General features: G+C 35.4%; 1 non-coding gene across 1 annotated transcript; it reads right to left on the bottom strand.

The window, feature by feature from the left end:
- Positions 1 to 9,722: 9,722 nt before the first annotated feature.
- On the bottom strand, positions 9,723 to 9,798 carry TRNAA-UGC (transfer RNA alanine (anticodon UGC)). Its single transcript has one exon. It is a non-coding gene; the product is annotated as a tRNA-Ala (tRNA).
- Between the last annotated feature and the right edge of the window lie 6,789 nt (positions 9,799 to 16,587).

Below are 16,587 nucleotides of genomic sequence, written 5' to 3' on the forward strand. Positions count from 1 at the left end.
GTGACCTTAAACTCATTTTAGCCATTTTGTTTTTCCATCTGTATGGTACAATGTCATCTATCTCTTAAGACTGCTGAGAGAGTTTAAATAAAATCATAGCTTCAGAGATTTAACAGACTTGAATCTGTTAGAAACATGTTTTTAGTGCTTTTTTTTTTCTTCTTTGTAGAATTTCTCCATCGTTTTTCTATCATTTTCAACTTTGTTACAAATTTTCAAGTTTGCCTTTTATTTCCTTGAACAAAATTCTGCATAGTCTGATTCATGTCAGCTTGTCTCTCAGTGTGCCTGGTCAATCTTTACCATGTGGTGGACATTGTATTTATAGAAATAAGTAACTTTCCAATGACACTATCTTGCTCCAGAAACAATTTTTGTTGTTGTTGTTGTTGCTTGAGCCAGGTAGCTTGAAGTGCCAGAAATTACCTTAATCTGCTCATAGAGGTTGAATTTTTCTAGGCTTCCCACTTGACTCAAGACTGGACTAAGCAGATTCCCAGTTATTCTTACTCCTGGAATACATGGCCCTTCAGGATCCAAACCTAACACACAGAGTGAGGGTTTTCTACTGTGGCCCCTACTTTTGACAAACCCTGGACTCCAACTTTCATCCTCTTCACCTTACAAGACTGTCAAAAGTATGTCTCAGCATTTTTACCATCTCTCTAATAATCTGAAAACATAAGCAACCAGAATGCTGCTCTCTTCTCTCTACATACGTCTTCATCCAGCTCTTGGCTCCATAATCCCTCAGTACATTTTTTGCTCTTCTATCTCTTCAAGTGCATGTTTTTAAAAATGTTATCCAGCTGTTCTTATTATTTTTATCGGAAATGTTAGAATAACCTAGAGTGATATTACCAGAAGTAAAAGTCTCTACCCTTATTAGTATTTATGTAATTATCTACAATAAATTAACCTAGTTATAGAACAATATTACAACTTTATTACATGTGCCTCTCTTATGATATGTATCACTTCCAACCTTGGATTATAATTATTTAAAAAATATTTCTCTCTCTACCTTTATTAGATTTTTAAGTTCTTCTAGGACACATTTCATAACCATGTCTGGTTCATCTATAAATTATCCTCAATTCCTGCATCTTATTCATATTAACCTTGCAGAAACAGTTGAGTGAATAAACATAAAATTCTCTTGTTTGCAGAAACTGGACACTTCTAAAAAAGAGTCTCCTAATTATCCTAAACTATGCAGTAATTCATCTCAGCAGAAATAAGAAATAGGCTATAATTCCAAATATCAATTGTGATTTGCATTAACAAGTTCCTCCAAACCTTGTATGATAAGCAATTGCATACCTGCAGAAATAAATATGAGTATCAGGATACAACAAATGAAAGCTTTGATAGTCCAAGTTGCAATTTCGATATTGATCTGCATATTTCATTCAGTATTAGCACTGTGACTCAAATTGTGCAGCTATTGCTCTCATTAAAATTCATAAACTCCCTCCGGAATTCATGGCAGCCATCTGGCCAAATATTGGCTTCTTACATTTGAAACGCAATTGCATTGAAGTCACTGAATCTCTCAATCAATTACAAAAGATCTGAGCTCTTAGGGTTTACATTGATTTGCCACCATTTTCCTAATGGAGTCATAGCCTCTGTAATTACCTATTTGACAGGAGAGGTGCTTGGTTTCTGAAGGCTATATATATCCTAGCTCTTCATTTACCTAAAATGTTAGTTGGCAGCCCTCATAAGAGCATCAGCTACAAAATGTGATTAGAGTTAATGTAAGTGTAACAGAATGATGTTCTCATCTCATCTCCACTTATTGCATATGGTTGCCACACATTATTCTCTAACATGGATTGCATTTTTAAAGTAACTTCAATGTACATTTTTATTTCATAATTCATCAGGAGCCAAAATTTATGCATTTGCACGCAACTTTATATGTATAAGCCATACTCAGAAAGTGCTGTTTGATTCAAAAAAGTAAAATCTCTTTTTCAAAAATAGAAAAACTTCTGGTCCTCACAGCATATTTGAGCATATTTGAGCATGCCATTTTAATAGCCACAAGGAAAAGTCATTATGTCTCCCTTCTTTATTATATTGGAAGAAGTAGAAAGACTACTGCTGTTGGATTCAGACATGATTCAGATTCCAGTGTCAGTTAAACCACTGATTATCTGCATGTCACAGGTTAATTTTTTAATCTTTCTGAGTCTATTTTTACATTTATAATATTGATATATTGCTATTACTATAATGTTGATCATAATAATAATTATAAAATAATAATATAAATAATAATTATTATAAAAATGTAATTAATAATTATAATATTGTTATAGGATAATAGTTTATTATGATATTTTTGTAGGGTTAAAATGCATAATGCCTAAAAAATTAGACGTGTTATTAGTCAGGTTTTGTTTAAATATAGAAGCTTTAGCTAAGCTAAAATCTCTGATTTTCAACAGGAAACGTTTGTTTTTTAGAAATCTTCATGTTGTTGGCGGCTCTGCTGAATGGGTTTGAGCTAACCTGGCCAGTAAAGCTGTGCTCGGTTCCAGCAGCAGTGTGGGCTCAGATCTGCTCAGTGACTGTCCATCCTGGATGCAGGATGCAAGAACAATGCCTACCTCAGGCATGCTCCTGTCATTGTGATAGCAAAAGTGCCAGAATGCCGGAGACAATCTGCTCAGACCTCATGCACTTCCCCTTCTGCCCAGTTTCTGTTGGCCATAACAAGCCATATGGGTAATCTAGAGTCACTGCAGCCACACGGTATTTATGTCCAGGACAGGAAAGAAACAATAGTAAAAAGAAAGAATGAATACTTCCAATCTCAAGATTCGATTAATGGTAGTCATTTTAACTAGTTCTAGTATAGCATTGTGATGGTTCTATCTCTGAAAACATCCTGAAGTCTGGTGGAAGAAGTAACCAATGGAGAGGACATGCCCACTGGTGGACCCGCAACTGAAGCTGGGCAATCTCAGGTCCCAAAATCCCTCCTCATCCTTGGTCATTCAAATATACCTTCAGACCACTGTTCCCATAGCCAGAGCCACTTCAATGAGTCAACCTGTAGAGAGCAATGTGTTGTTGAGATTGTCTGGACCTATTGAACAAACTTAAAGCCTCTGTATACACTTTAAGGTGCTGGCTGGCAGATGCTAAGATCAACTCATCCTGTGGCACCTCAGACAAGTCTCCAGACTTTAAAAACCAACAAGCTCTTATAGAAAATTATAGAAATATTTTCCCAGATACCTCCAAGAGAGCAAAACTTCTGATGGAGCTTTTATTAGATGATTTGAGAGCTTTATTTTAAGTTCCTGTGGTTATTTGTCAAACAGGCTTGAATAACTGAAGGAAGCAGCCTTGTACCACTCAACACTTTTCACAGGTACTCTTTAAAAAATAGAATGTACAGATATTTTATTTTTACATTGTCTTATAATAAAATGTATATTAATACCTGTGTATAAAAACAATAAATACTTGGCTTCACTTTTTGCTTATCAGCCATCACAACCTTGTTAAAGCAGGCAAAACAATACTTCCTAAAACAGGATTTAGATCTTCATGAATTTGGAGTCAGAATTCTTTATTTACCCATTTACCATTCCCTTCTCCATGATCAGTGACTACCCACACTATTTTATAGTTTCTGGTCCCAAAATCTGAATTGACTTTAACTTCTATCTTCTCTTCTACTGAAATGCTTACTTCCGGTTAAAATATGGTTGTCATTAGTTTGGAAAGTATCTTTCCAGGAGCCTCTTTAAGACTACTTTAGTCCTCATTCTTTTCCTTATTTTAAATTATTTTCTCTGCTCAGATATCTAAGTTCCTGAGACTTTTTCCTCCCTCTGATCTTTTGCAGAGCTCTACAGTGTCTTACTAGTAAAAGGTCTAGGTTAGCTTGGATTTTCTACTCTCCTCCAAAAATATACCAAGAACAAAAAATCTGGACAGATATCTTAGAATTCTGCCTATTATATCAGTTTAAAAAATTATTTATAGAATAAATATAAGGTAGCATAACCTGTGCTTCAAACAGAGGAATGCAGAGTCATAGTTTTGCAATTAGGAAGTACTTCAAAGATCACCCAGAACAACCCCTGCTCTGACCAACCAATGCCACAGCTTTGCTATAGTGCGAAGGTCATCCAGTGTCTGTTTTAATATTTATACTGATGACAAGGCTCACTTGTTTACAGATCAGAACATTTTAATATTAAAGCTCTGTAACTAACATTAAATATGCTTTTAAATATTTATTTTCTGAAGTTCTTATTTAGTTCTTCCCTCCCAGAAAATTTCGATTCAAAAATAATCCTTTCAGATATAAAGCTTTTAAACTTAAAATTCAACCACCATTCTTACCCCTGTAAGACATAGTTTTAGTATGCTCTTCTCCAGGCTAAATATTCTAATTCTCATTCTATGTAATTGCCACATCTTTCATCATCCTGGTCACCTATCTGTAAATTTACTCAGTTGTCTAAAACAGAAAACAACTCTTTAAAATGCTTTTCTTGCCAGACCAGGTGGTGGCACAGTAGATAGAGTGTCGGACTCAGACACATAGGACCCAGGTTCAAAACCCCGAGGTCGCCGGCTTAAGCATGGGCTCATCTGGTTTGAGCAAGGCTCACCAGCTTGAACCTAAGTTTGCTAGCTTGAGCAAGGGGTCACTCAGTCTGCTATAGCCCCCTGGTCAAGGCACATATGAAAAAGCAATCAATGAGAAACTAAGATATTGCAACAAAGAATGGATGCTTCTCATCTATCTGTTCCTATCTACCCTTCTCTGTGTCTCTCTCTGTCTGTCACACACACACAAAAAAAATCCTTTTCTTATATCTTGACAAAGTTATATTATATCAGGAATATTAACTCAGAATACTAAGCATAGTAGCTCGACATTAGGGAATCTATAACTGTAATATATGATATAAATAGGCTAAAACATTCATATAATTTTTCAAAATATATTTGATAATATATGATATAAATAGGCTAAAGCATTCATATAATTTTTTCAAAATATATTTGATAATTTTTGCTCTTTTAATAAATATATAAAAAATAGAATAGGATAATTCATCTTTTGTTAAGGAGCCTCTTTTCTTACAATAAAATAGAATCAATGATTAAATTTCATTTACATTATTTAAAAATATATTTTTTTAATGAGCAAAGAATATGCATCCCTCATTCACTTTTATTTTTTTTATTTTATGGTTTTTTTTTACTTTTAAAGTATATGATATATATCAAGGACAAAATAAGTATGTTTTTATTACTCCAAGTATGTTACTTGGAGACTTTTGGGAAATTCAGTAAGGATGAACATGAATATTATCACTTAAGTATTAGAAAACTAAAAAATAATTATTTTATACATGAAAATTGTTTTTGAAATGCTAACATCTTTGAAATAACAAAAAATAAATGCATTAATGCAAGATAATTACACCAAAAAATTATACTTGGTTCTTTGGTATAACCAGATTAAGCAAATAAAAAAATAAATGTTTCATTTAGAATGACCAAAGAGAGAGAGAGAGAGAGAGAGGGAAATGTAAAACCCAATTTAAGAAAAAGACTAAAAGCCTGATCTGTGGTGGCTCAATGGATAAAGCATTGACCTGGAACATTGAGGTCTGTGATTTGAAATCCTGGGCTTGTCTGGTCAGGGTACATATGGGAATTAATGCTTCCTGCTCCTCCCCCTTTCTCTCTCTTCCTTCTCTTGCTAAAATGAATAAATAAATATCTTTTAAAAATAACAATTACATATATTTTTAAAAATACAAAATAAAGATTAAGAAAGTTATTTTTTAAAAAATACTAAAGTTGTAAACTTGTTTAGTCTAGTTAATTTATAGAGTTAATAAATCCAATTAAAATTTCATCAAAGTTTTTGTGTATGTGTATGGAAATTAGCCAGATGATTATGAAATTTATTTTGAAAAATAAACAAATGAAAATATCAAGCAATATGCTGAAGTAACATCATCAGTATGTAAGGGAAAAGGGAAGGAGTATCTTAGATAATGGAATGTTAGAAGAAACAATAATTAAAACTCCATGTCACTACTGTCCAAATGGATATGCCATTCAAGATCAGAGGAGAGAGATCAGAAACTGGTCCAACCATATATAAGAACACTATTATAATTGTACTTTTAAAAACAAGTAGAAAATAATTATTTTAAATATAGAGCTGAGCAATATGAAAAAGAACAAATTTGATGTAGATCTTTCTCTGAAAAGTAACATAATCTCCATATGGAGTTAACAATTAAATAGTATAAGCACTCAAACCATACTAAAATGAGCAGAATATAATGTGCTACTGTTTATCAGGTCTCAGGAGAGATGATAGTTTTCTTTGCATTACAACAGAATAAATTGCAAATAATAAAAATAATAACGGAAGAGCCAAAAAATAATAAATTTACATACAAGAAAATGTCCTGGAAATATTAACTATGGAAATAAAATGTTGAAAATAAAATATATGTGTAAGAAAAGAGTATTGTTAAGTAAATTACTTAATTTCAATGTGTTAGAACAATATGCAGATTATTTGTAAATGATGAATGGTAAAGCTAAGTGAAATTATTGGGAATGTTTATTATATAATGTTAAATAAAAAATAAGACAAAATTGTACAGCTTTTGAATTTTACAGCTTTTGAATAACCATGTATACTTATTGGTAAGTTCAAGAGAGAGTACCTTAAATCAACTGTTTCATAATGTGTGTGGTTTTTCCATGGGAATTAGACAAATGGTTTGGTCTCTGTGAGTTTTAATGTCTCATTAATAAAATAGGGTTACGTCTGATCATTGTGAAGATTCCATGACATAGCATAATTAAAGTGATTTGACTTGTGGTCATGTTCAAAAAACCTGTTATAATTAGAGAAGATACAATATTTATCTTTCAAAGAGTTTCTTTAAATTGTGCAACTCCTTTTACACTACCTCAAAAAATGTAAGTTTTAGCCACAATTTTCTAAATATCATCTAAGCAAATTAATGCAAGGTGATCATAAACACCTCACTTTTGAACCTTGCCTTCTCCTCACAAAGCTTCAAACTTCCTAGCAATCAACCCAAAAAAATAGAATTTATAATGTTCTTAAGTTTAGGTGAAGGATTAAAAACTATCTCCTTCTAGGTGATGGTCTGATCTTTGGTTCACTTCCCAGTTGCTTCCTTGGAAATGCATAAAGAAGGTACTTGTCAGCTATGATATTAGATAGCATTGATTATAACAACAACAACAACAATAAAAAGATGGTTTCTGAAACACAGATTGATCTAACCTGGAAGAACTACAAATCCCCGATGTGATGCCAATCTTTGGGCTTCTCTGAATGTGGTGACTCTGGTCTAATCCTTGTGGGTACTCTGGAAGTTACACTCCTGGAGATGTTACAAGAGATCCTGGCTCTGGCATGAGGCTTTTAGCCAAGGCAGCTGTCCAAGGTAGATTGCATTTCCTTGTATTGATAAATAAGTTGACCATGAGCAGCAGTATAGACTGCTCTATAGACTGCTACAGGGACTCCAGATGTGGTTTTGACCTACACCTTCTGATTAGACTGATGTGAAAGATATTCTCTGAGAGTCTGGTGACTCTGAATGTCTAGTTAAATCTAAAGACAATCCCTGGTGGGTGTTGCAGTAAGAAGCAGAAGAATCACATCTATTCCTGAAATTGAGATAAAACGTTTTATCTAAGAAAAAAAAAAAGGCATCATGTTACTTTATGGGTAACTACATGTTCTGAAGCATATAAGTAAAGGGCAAAAATAATTTATAGGGACAGGGACAGCAGAGCCAAGGTTAAGAAACTTCTTGGGGGGGGGGAATGCTTGTGGGGAACGTCTAGGAACAGGTTGTTAACAACTTTGGTAGGCTTTTGAGATCTTCAGTGCATCCCACTTCTGAAACCCGGAGGACATCACACCACACAGCTGTAGCACTCTGGAGAAGAATTATGACAGCATAAATATAATCTTTTCAAGGGTGGCTTTCTTGAAACAGCCTTAGATAGATTGTGTTCATGCTTTATGCAGTTTTGTATAAAAGATCAGCATATGGGAGTTCATTTCCTTCAAGAGAAAGCAGGACTGAGACTCAGTGGGTGACTGAACTAAAAGAAGAAAAACAAAAACAATGTGTGGTATCCTTTGATATATAAGTAATTAATACGTAATAATCATGACAGTTACTACTCTTGTTATGAGGTTCTCGTGACCTCACTACCATGGAGGAGAAAACATTTGACCTGGGACTTTAAAGAAGGACAAGATTCCAATAGTTTAATTTTTTTTTTCTGTATTTTTCTGAAGCCGGAAACAGGGAGAGACAGTCAGACAGACTCCCGCATGCGCCCGACCGGGATCCACCCGGCACGCCCACCAGGGAGCGACGCTCTGCCCACCAGGGGGCGATGCTCTGCCCCTCCCGGGCGTCGCTCTATAGCAACCAGAGCCACTCTAGCGCCTGGGGCAGAGGCCAAGGAGCCATCCCCAGCGCCGGGGCCATCTTTGCTCCAGTGGAGCCTCGGCTGCGGGAGGGGAAGAGAGAGACAGAGAGGAAGGAGAGGGGGAGGGGTGGAGAAGCAGATGGGCGCTTCTCCTGTGTGCCCTGGCCGGGAATCAAACCCAGGACTTCTGCATGCCAGGCCGACGCTCTACCACTGAGCCAACCAGCCAGGGCCTCCAATAGTTTAATTTTTAAGGGAATAGAAATATCTAGGGCAAGTTTGTGTGCTAAGTGTGTAATGTGGGAAGAGTAACGTAAGTTGAGGCTAAAATGAGAGTTGAGCAAAGTAATTTATGTAAGCAATAGACAGCTATCAAAAGTTTTTCTACAAAGAAACATCACCAGAACCAGACTGTATACTCGTAATTTGAATGAATGGAGAAAAGAGAAGAAGAGAGATTAATACAACCTGTTTTTCTAGAGCTGTAGAGCTGTTTCTTAGGGCTTATAGTGAGCATGTTATATATTTAAAATATTTTGTTAAGCTTATCAATCAAGTCTCCCTAAATCTTCCCTTGAATTCAACTGAGACCTATGAGATTTAGAATCAAATTGCCTGAGTATAAAACCTGTCTTCATTACTCACGAGCTCTGTAACCTCCAGCACATTTTTTAAGCAACCTGAGCCTTAATGAACACTTCCAGATGCCAGAGGCAATTAGAATACCTCTCATAATCAGGTTCTGAGGACACAGTGACTTAATATTTATAAAGGCCTAACAAGAGGTCTGGCATTTTAGTAAGTACTTGATAAATACAGGGTGTGGCAAATATAGATGTACAATTGTGAGTACTCAAAACAGTTTATTCTTGTATCATTATTTATTAATTATTGTATTATTTTCTATACGAATGACTGCAAAGTTACTTTTTTTTTTTTTTTTTTGTATTTTTCTGAAGCTAGAAATGGGGACAGACAGACTCCCGCATGCGCCCGACTGGGATCCACCCGGCATGCCCACCAGGGGGCGATGCTCTGCCCCTCCGGGGCGTCGCTCTGTTGCAACCAGAGCCACTCTACCGCCTGGGGCAGAAGCCAAGGAGCCATCCCCAGTGCCCGGGCCATCTTTGCTCCAATGGAGCCTCGGCTGCGGGAGGGGAAGAGAGAGACAGAGAGAAAGGAGAGGGGGAGGGGTGGAGAAGCAGATGGGCGCTTCTCCTGTGTGCCCTGGCCGGGAATCGAACCCGGGACTTCTGCACGCAAGGCCGACGCTCTACCACTGAGCCAACCAGCCAGGGCCTGCAAAGTTACTTTTATACCCTGTAGTAGCTATTGTTAAAAAGATTAATGCCAACTAAGTTCATTTTTAATCATTTTAGACCAGTGTATAGCTTATCTTCATCTCTGCATTTGTGGAGTATATTAACTACCTCTTCCATATTTGTTTCTTGTTGAGTCTTATGTGGCATGCCTTTACAGAACTCTACCAAGTTAGCTTCAATTTGTTAACAAGAACAATTCAGGCACACTTTTCCTATCAGATATGTCCCATTTGTTGGTATTATCAATATATTCCTCTATCTTACCCACAAACATACCCCAAACTCTATGTCTCTGCATTGCAAATTAAAAATAAAGAAGTTTTCTGTATTATTTAGATATCAGAAAATAAAATTTATTTCTATGGTTTGACTTGTTCCCATGACCCCTCAATAATGTCTGGAGGTCAGTGCTTTCTCTAAGTCTTCCCAAATTCCTAAATATCCTGTTTAAGAATTTCAATAAAGATCAGTTGAAATCCACCAGCTGGTACTTCTATTGTCCATATTTCACAAAACAGAGCTATATTTATATTTTATACAATACTTTTACTCAGAGATATGTAGTAATTGTTTGTATACTAAATATAGAAACAACTTTGGAATCTGGAAGGGATTTAATTTAACTCATTAAAATAGACTTTGCTTGAGGCTATGGCATATGATATAGTGTGCAGATGATGTTTTGTTGAGTTGTATATTTGAAATCTGTATGGTTTTATGAACCAATGTCACCCCAGTAAATTCAATTTAAAATAAAAGGAAATAGATGTATTAAGAGGGTTAATTCCAGCAGGCCTGGAATTGGCCTGAGCTCTTTTTCTGAAATACAGTGTTTCCGTAAAGTCATGGTGCACTTTTGACCGGTCACAGGAAAACAATAAAAGACGATAGAAATGTAAAATCTGCACCAAATAAAAGAAAAACCCTCCCAGTTTCTGTAGGATGATGTGGCAGCATGTGCACATGCGCAGATGATGACGTAACACCGTGTATACAGGGAAGCAGCCCACGGCCAAGCCAGTCAAGATGTGGACAGTACAGAGGAAAGTTTAGTGTGTTCTGTAGCTCGCTAAATTTGAATCCATGACCAAAGTGCAACGTGAATATCGGCGCATTTATAATGAAGCACCACCACATAGGAATAACATTACTCGGTGGGATAAGCAGTTGAAGGAAACCAGCAGTTTGGTGGAGAAACCCCGTTCTGGCAGGCCATCAGTCAGTGACGAGTCTGTAGACACTATACAGGATAGCTACATAAGGAGCCTTAAAAAATCTGTGCGTGAGCCCACATCAAACTGCACTGAATAGGTATGAAACTGGGAGAGTTTTCCTTTTATTTGGTGCAGATTTCACATTTCTATCGTCTTTTGTTGCTTTCCTCTGACCGGTCAAAAGTGCACCATGACTTTACAGACACACTGTACATGCATGACACTAACATCTGGTCAAGGCATGAAGTATAGTTTTTAGAAGTGTTGTTTTAGAGAAAATATGGGGGCAAAATAATATCAGCCAGTTAGCATTCTTTATTAATTAGAGCAAGATAGATGGTTTGCACCCAGTTTCTATGGGAATCCCAGCAGACTCTGATATTGGGTCTGATCATCATATAGCAATAATTTACCTACATAACCAGCAATAGTGTGAGAGTCTTACTTGGGGCTTGATCTTGGACTTCCTGGTTCTGAGGTATTCTGTGCACAGGCAACTTGTCCTGATCTCAGAGGGAAGGCACATGTGATATGGTCCTGCTGCCAGAGAATAGCAGAAGCCTACTACCGGCCTCTCCAAATCCTTTGCTGTGAAGCAGCCTTTAACTGCAATTAATATCCTTACTGCTATTCTGGTAGAATATGCTATTGTGTGCCCTTTTCTGACAATAAACTGTAGATTCAGAAGTATTATCATTTTGGGTCTTGTGAGTCCACCATTTGTACAATAGGCAAAGTAAATGACTTCATCATATTTTAGTAATCTATTTTTATATGTTTAATATATTCTTGAAGAAATTCCATTTCCATAACTTTTGGGCTAATCGCTTATGATCTATACCTGAAGGAATCAAGCATAATACAAGATAGAACATAATAGCTAATGAGATTACATCAGCTCTCATCTACTGCAGCCTACTGCCCTGGAAAATTGGGAAGCAAGTGACCTTCCTTATATATAAATTGTCAAATTAAGATTGATCAAAGTAAGTAGTCTAAGAGAAAATACTTACAAGGAGAGTGGTCCGTAGCCATAAAAGAGGGGTGGAAAAAGATAAATACATGATTTTCCAATATAAGAGTTTGTCATGTACAGTATTAAGATCAGGTTCTGAAACCATTATCAATACTTTTTAGATGGCCCCTGGCTGAACTGTACAGTTCTGAAAATTTGTGATACAACTAAAAAGAAGCTCTTATATATATTTTTTCAACCTCAAAATAAACATTTAGTTGGCAATTTTAATTTTAGTATTAGGAATTATGAATGTTATTTTATCTTAATTATTTGTTTTATTTCTGTTTTCCCCACTAGAATGAGAGTTCTTTGACAACAGATAACAGTTCTATCATGTTCACCAATATATCCTTAGTGCCTAGAATAAAGCTTAACACATCATAGATTATTTTTTTAAAAAAAATAAAAACACTTTATTTACTGTGACTGTGTTAACTATAAGAATTTTTAAAGTATTTTGTATATATTAATTTATAAAACACATGCCATGACTATAATAAAGTACTATAATCTCAAATCTCATTTTACAGATGAGGAAAGCAAGGCACAGAGGGGTTAAATAAATCGCTCAAGGCCACACAGCTAATAAATGGCAAAGCCATTTGAGCTTAACAGTTCTGGTTCCAGAATCCAGGTGTTTGGAAACTTCCAAAAAGAGAATGGCTAAAATATCTAGATCATTTTTGAAAATCACTCTTAATCATTGATAAATTATTCAGTGTTTTAATGAAAATTTTATTTTCACCTTTAATCTAAGCTATTTTTCTTAAATTATTAGAAATTCAAATATCAAGACCTAAATTCCAACAAGGCAAGCAAACCCCTTTTCAAAATAAACCAGATCAATAACCCTTCAAAACTTCAGATGTTCTATAGTGATTCCAATGTCATCTCTGAGAGCAATTTGTTTGTGTCACACAAACAGAAGCAGGTGTCCCGATGCAGGTGTTGTCATGTTTGTAGAGTTTTAATGAGGATGTGAACATTTGCTGAAAAAGAGAATAATAAAGATGAGGTGTTTCCCTTTATATCCAGCTTTCTAACGGGAAAAAAGAGATGCATTACAGTACTACATGTGATGGAAACAAAAAATAAGTTATTTCTTTTAAGATAAAAAAGAGCTTTTTCCATAATTGTGAGAATCCTTATTGGTAGAGGAAAGCAGAGATGGGCAATAGAACTCTTAATATATAAAGTGTTAATTCTAGTAGAGGACCAGAACATCCAGAAATGACTTGGATTTGTTTCTCATTCTATTGAACAACTTATCTTGGACAGAGAGAATGGCATGTCTCTGTAATTTATTTTTTAACTTTAATTCAATTTTGAATTAAAAGTATAACTATTAAAAAATAATCCACCAATCATCCTTAACTACTCTATAGTGTAGGTCATCCCACACCTAGAATAAATTTTCAGCTTCTCAAATTCCTATATCAAAAAGTGAATTTATATGGAGTTTAGAGAAGGACTAAGTATATATGCAACACAAATAAGTATCTTTAGTAACAAAGTAAAGAGGGTTCCTCCCACTTTTTGGTGACTTTTCTTTTGATTTTTTTTTCTGTGTAATAAGAATAAAACTATTTGTCAACTGATGTCGAGAAAGAAAAGGAGAGTAGACTACTAATAAATATGATTCTGTTAGTTTATGTTTTGAGTGCTTTGTCTGCTCCAAAATAAAAAATGAAAGATAAAATACTTAAGATTAAAATTAAAGATATATTCAAACCCCAAAATAAGATGTATAGTACTTTTTACAAGAAAGAGTAGAATCTCATAATGTTGAGCAGAACTACTGAAATTACTATTTAGTTTCTTTCTTTGTGCTATAATTAATAATGTGTTCTTAATTTTTGGATTTTTATAAAATAAAAATGACATTCAGAGAATAAAATACTATCTGGCAATTAGTGAATAAACTAGAGGTCTTTGTATTGAAATGGCTAAATCTCGCTAACCATGAGATTTATTATGAAAACAACAAGTTGAAGTACATTCCTATTTATGGAAATACTTAAAATAATGCCATCCATTGTTTGTGGTCACATACATATTAATTAAAAAGTAAAATATCTGGATTGTATATTCACAAAATTCATAATGGCCGCTGAATAGAAGAAAACAAGGGAGGAAAGAGGAAAGGTACCATGCTTGATATGAGGAATTTATCTGTAGTTTTCTTTTTTAAATTATCTAAAACCAGTATTGCCTATAATGTACACCTCTTGAGTAGTGAGTACATAGTGTTTGTTGCAGTGTCTTTTATATAGTTCTGTGTTATTTTCTCAACCTGAAACAAAGATTTCAAAAAACAATTTGCCTATCTAGCTCGACAATTACTGAAGACATGTGTTTAGGAGAAAATTAGGAGGAACATGGTCTATCATTTTGTAATTAAGCAATTTAGATCCATCTTTTCTATTTCAAAATTTTTTGAACTAAAGTCTCATAGTGTTAAGTACAGTAAACATACTATTGGCTGTTAATAAATTAGCCTCTTAAAGGGCACATCTTCCCATTAAGAATACCTTCCTCTACTACCAACAGACTGAGGTACCAACAATAGCAACATCCCAATTTGTCAAGTACTTGCCATGTCAACTTTTGTTGGGGTTAAATATGACAGGAAATATTAGTTGCTTTTACATCCATTGTGTCATATGACCCCCTCAGAACCCTGTAGCATAACTCAATGAAAGAAATACAATCTTTAGAATAAGCAAATCTGAGTCTGAAACTTTGCTCCATCCCTTAAACTCCTAGCCACCTTGGAGCTATAAAATATCTTTGAGCCAGTTTTCTCATGTAAAATGGAGAGAATTGGCTTTACTTACAGGCGATGGTGAGGGTCAAATGAGATTATATCTATAAATAGCCTAAAATGGCACCTAAGTAGGAGCTTGGTAAATGTTACCTCTGCCATTTTACTAGGAACCAAAGTTCTGAGGGGTTCACTGATGTGAATTTGGTCACATAAAAATGATAGAATCAAGGAGGCATGGCAGTTAAGAGTATGGACTCTAGAGGCGGTTTGCCCACTTTTGAATCTGGCTCTACTACTTACCAGCTATGTAACTTTAGGCATTTCATTTAAGCCCTCTGGGCCTAAGTTTTCTCATATGTAATATGAGAATGGGAAGGGTAATTATTTCATAGGGTTGTTATGAGCATTACATAAAGAAGCACTTCAAACAGAACCTCATAGTGCACTTCAAACAGTGCACATAGCAAGCACTATGTAATTTAATGAATCTCAGTATGTGGAAATTCATACTCATTGGTGGGGGGAGTGTAGAGCTGCTCTCACACTGCACTCCAGCTGCCTCTACCAGCAGGGTTGGGAGTACGTGGACAATATGGTTTTACATCTGCTATTAAATTTTAAGGGAGAGTGGTAGCATAAAAGAAAGAGACATAAAGACAAAATTTGTCATCAATGCTATTAATTCTTATTTTCCCATGGGTGATGCTCTTTTCAGCTCTTTTTTTTGTTGTTGTTCTTCAAGTTTCAATTAAACCAATCAAAAGTTCATATGAACTAAATTTTAAGACTTAACTACAATAATAGGCTCACATGTTTGCACTGAAATATGGACAGATCTCTGTTCCTCCATGACATGTCCTTTTCCACTTTGCCAGCCACTGTGAGGACTAGCTGGCACCAGATCCCCAGCCTCCTCTTTCTGAAGGGCATGCATAACTCATTTAATTGCTCCACACTACAGTACACTGCTATTTAGAACCAGTCTGTTTCTTTCCATTGTAACAGCATGGAAATAAATAAGCAATTTTCATACATTAGGAAACATAAGCATGCCAGAATTTAATTCATACTTATGTGATTAATAAACCAGAGCACTTAGATGAAATACACCACACACAAAAGCACTACTCCATTAGAGCAGCCGTTTGGATGTGAGTGATTGCCCACAGTGGTCTCACTGCTGAGCTCAGTAAAGAGTCCCATATGAAAACTCATCAAATGTCTTTAGAGTGAAGGTTCTTCTTTAGGTGGAAAAATGAAAGGTCAGAAACAGAGCCAACTTTTCCGCCTCTGTAAGTGGCATTGGCTTGGCCTGAGCTATGAGCAAGCTGCGTGGCCCTGAGCAAATGTATTTCTGTGCCTTGTTTATTAATGGACAGAAAAGCTAGCCTGAAAATGAAATTGATTTTGTTCACTTAGGATTTTATACTCCATTGCACAACCACAACCCAGCAAATTTTTCATTAAGAGAGATAATTACTTTAATGAAGATTAAATATAATTTAAAATTCACATTTATCTTTATCCACCTAATGCAGGTCAAAATTAACCTAAAATGGTTTGGGAAGTGGGAAGAAATGAGTTTCTCTAATAAGTCTCCACCTGTTCATGCAGAGATGGTTCTGATCTGACAGCTCCTGCCTCTCTTTCTTTTTCACCTCTTTCTCTCATTTCCTCCATTAGTGTCTACCACACCAAGGCCAGATCAAACCTTTTGCTTTCTAATAATCTTAATTTGGGATGTTTGGTGGAGGCAGCAGGAGACCA

This window comes from Saccopteryx leptura, chromosome 2, assembly GCF_036850995.1.
Source record: "Saccopteryx leptura isolate mSacLep1 chromosome 2, mSacLep1_pri_phased_curated, whole genome shotgun sequence".
NCBI classification, from domain to species: Eukaryota; Metazoa; Chordata; class Mammalia; order Chiroptera; family Emballonuridae; genus Saccopteryx; species Saccopteryx leptura.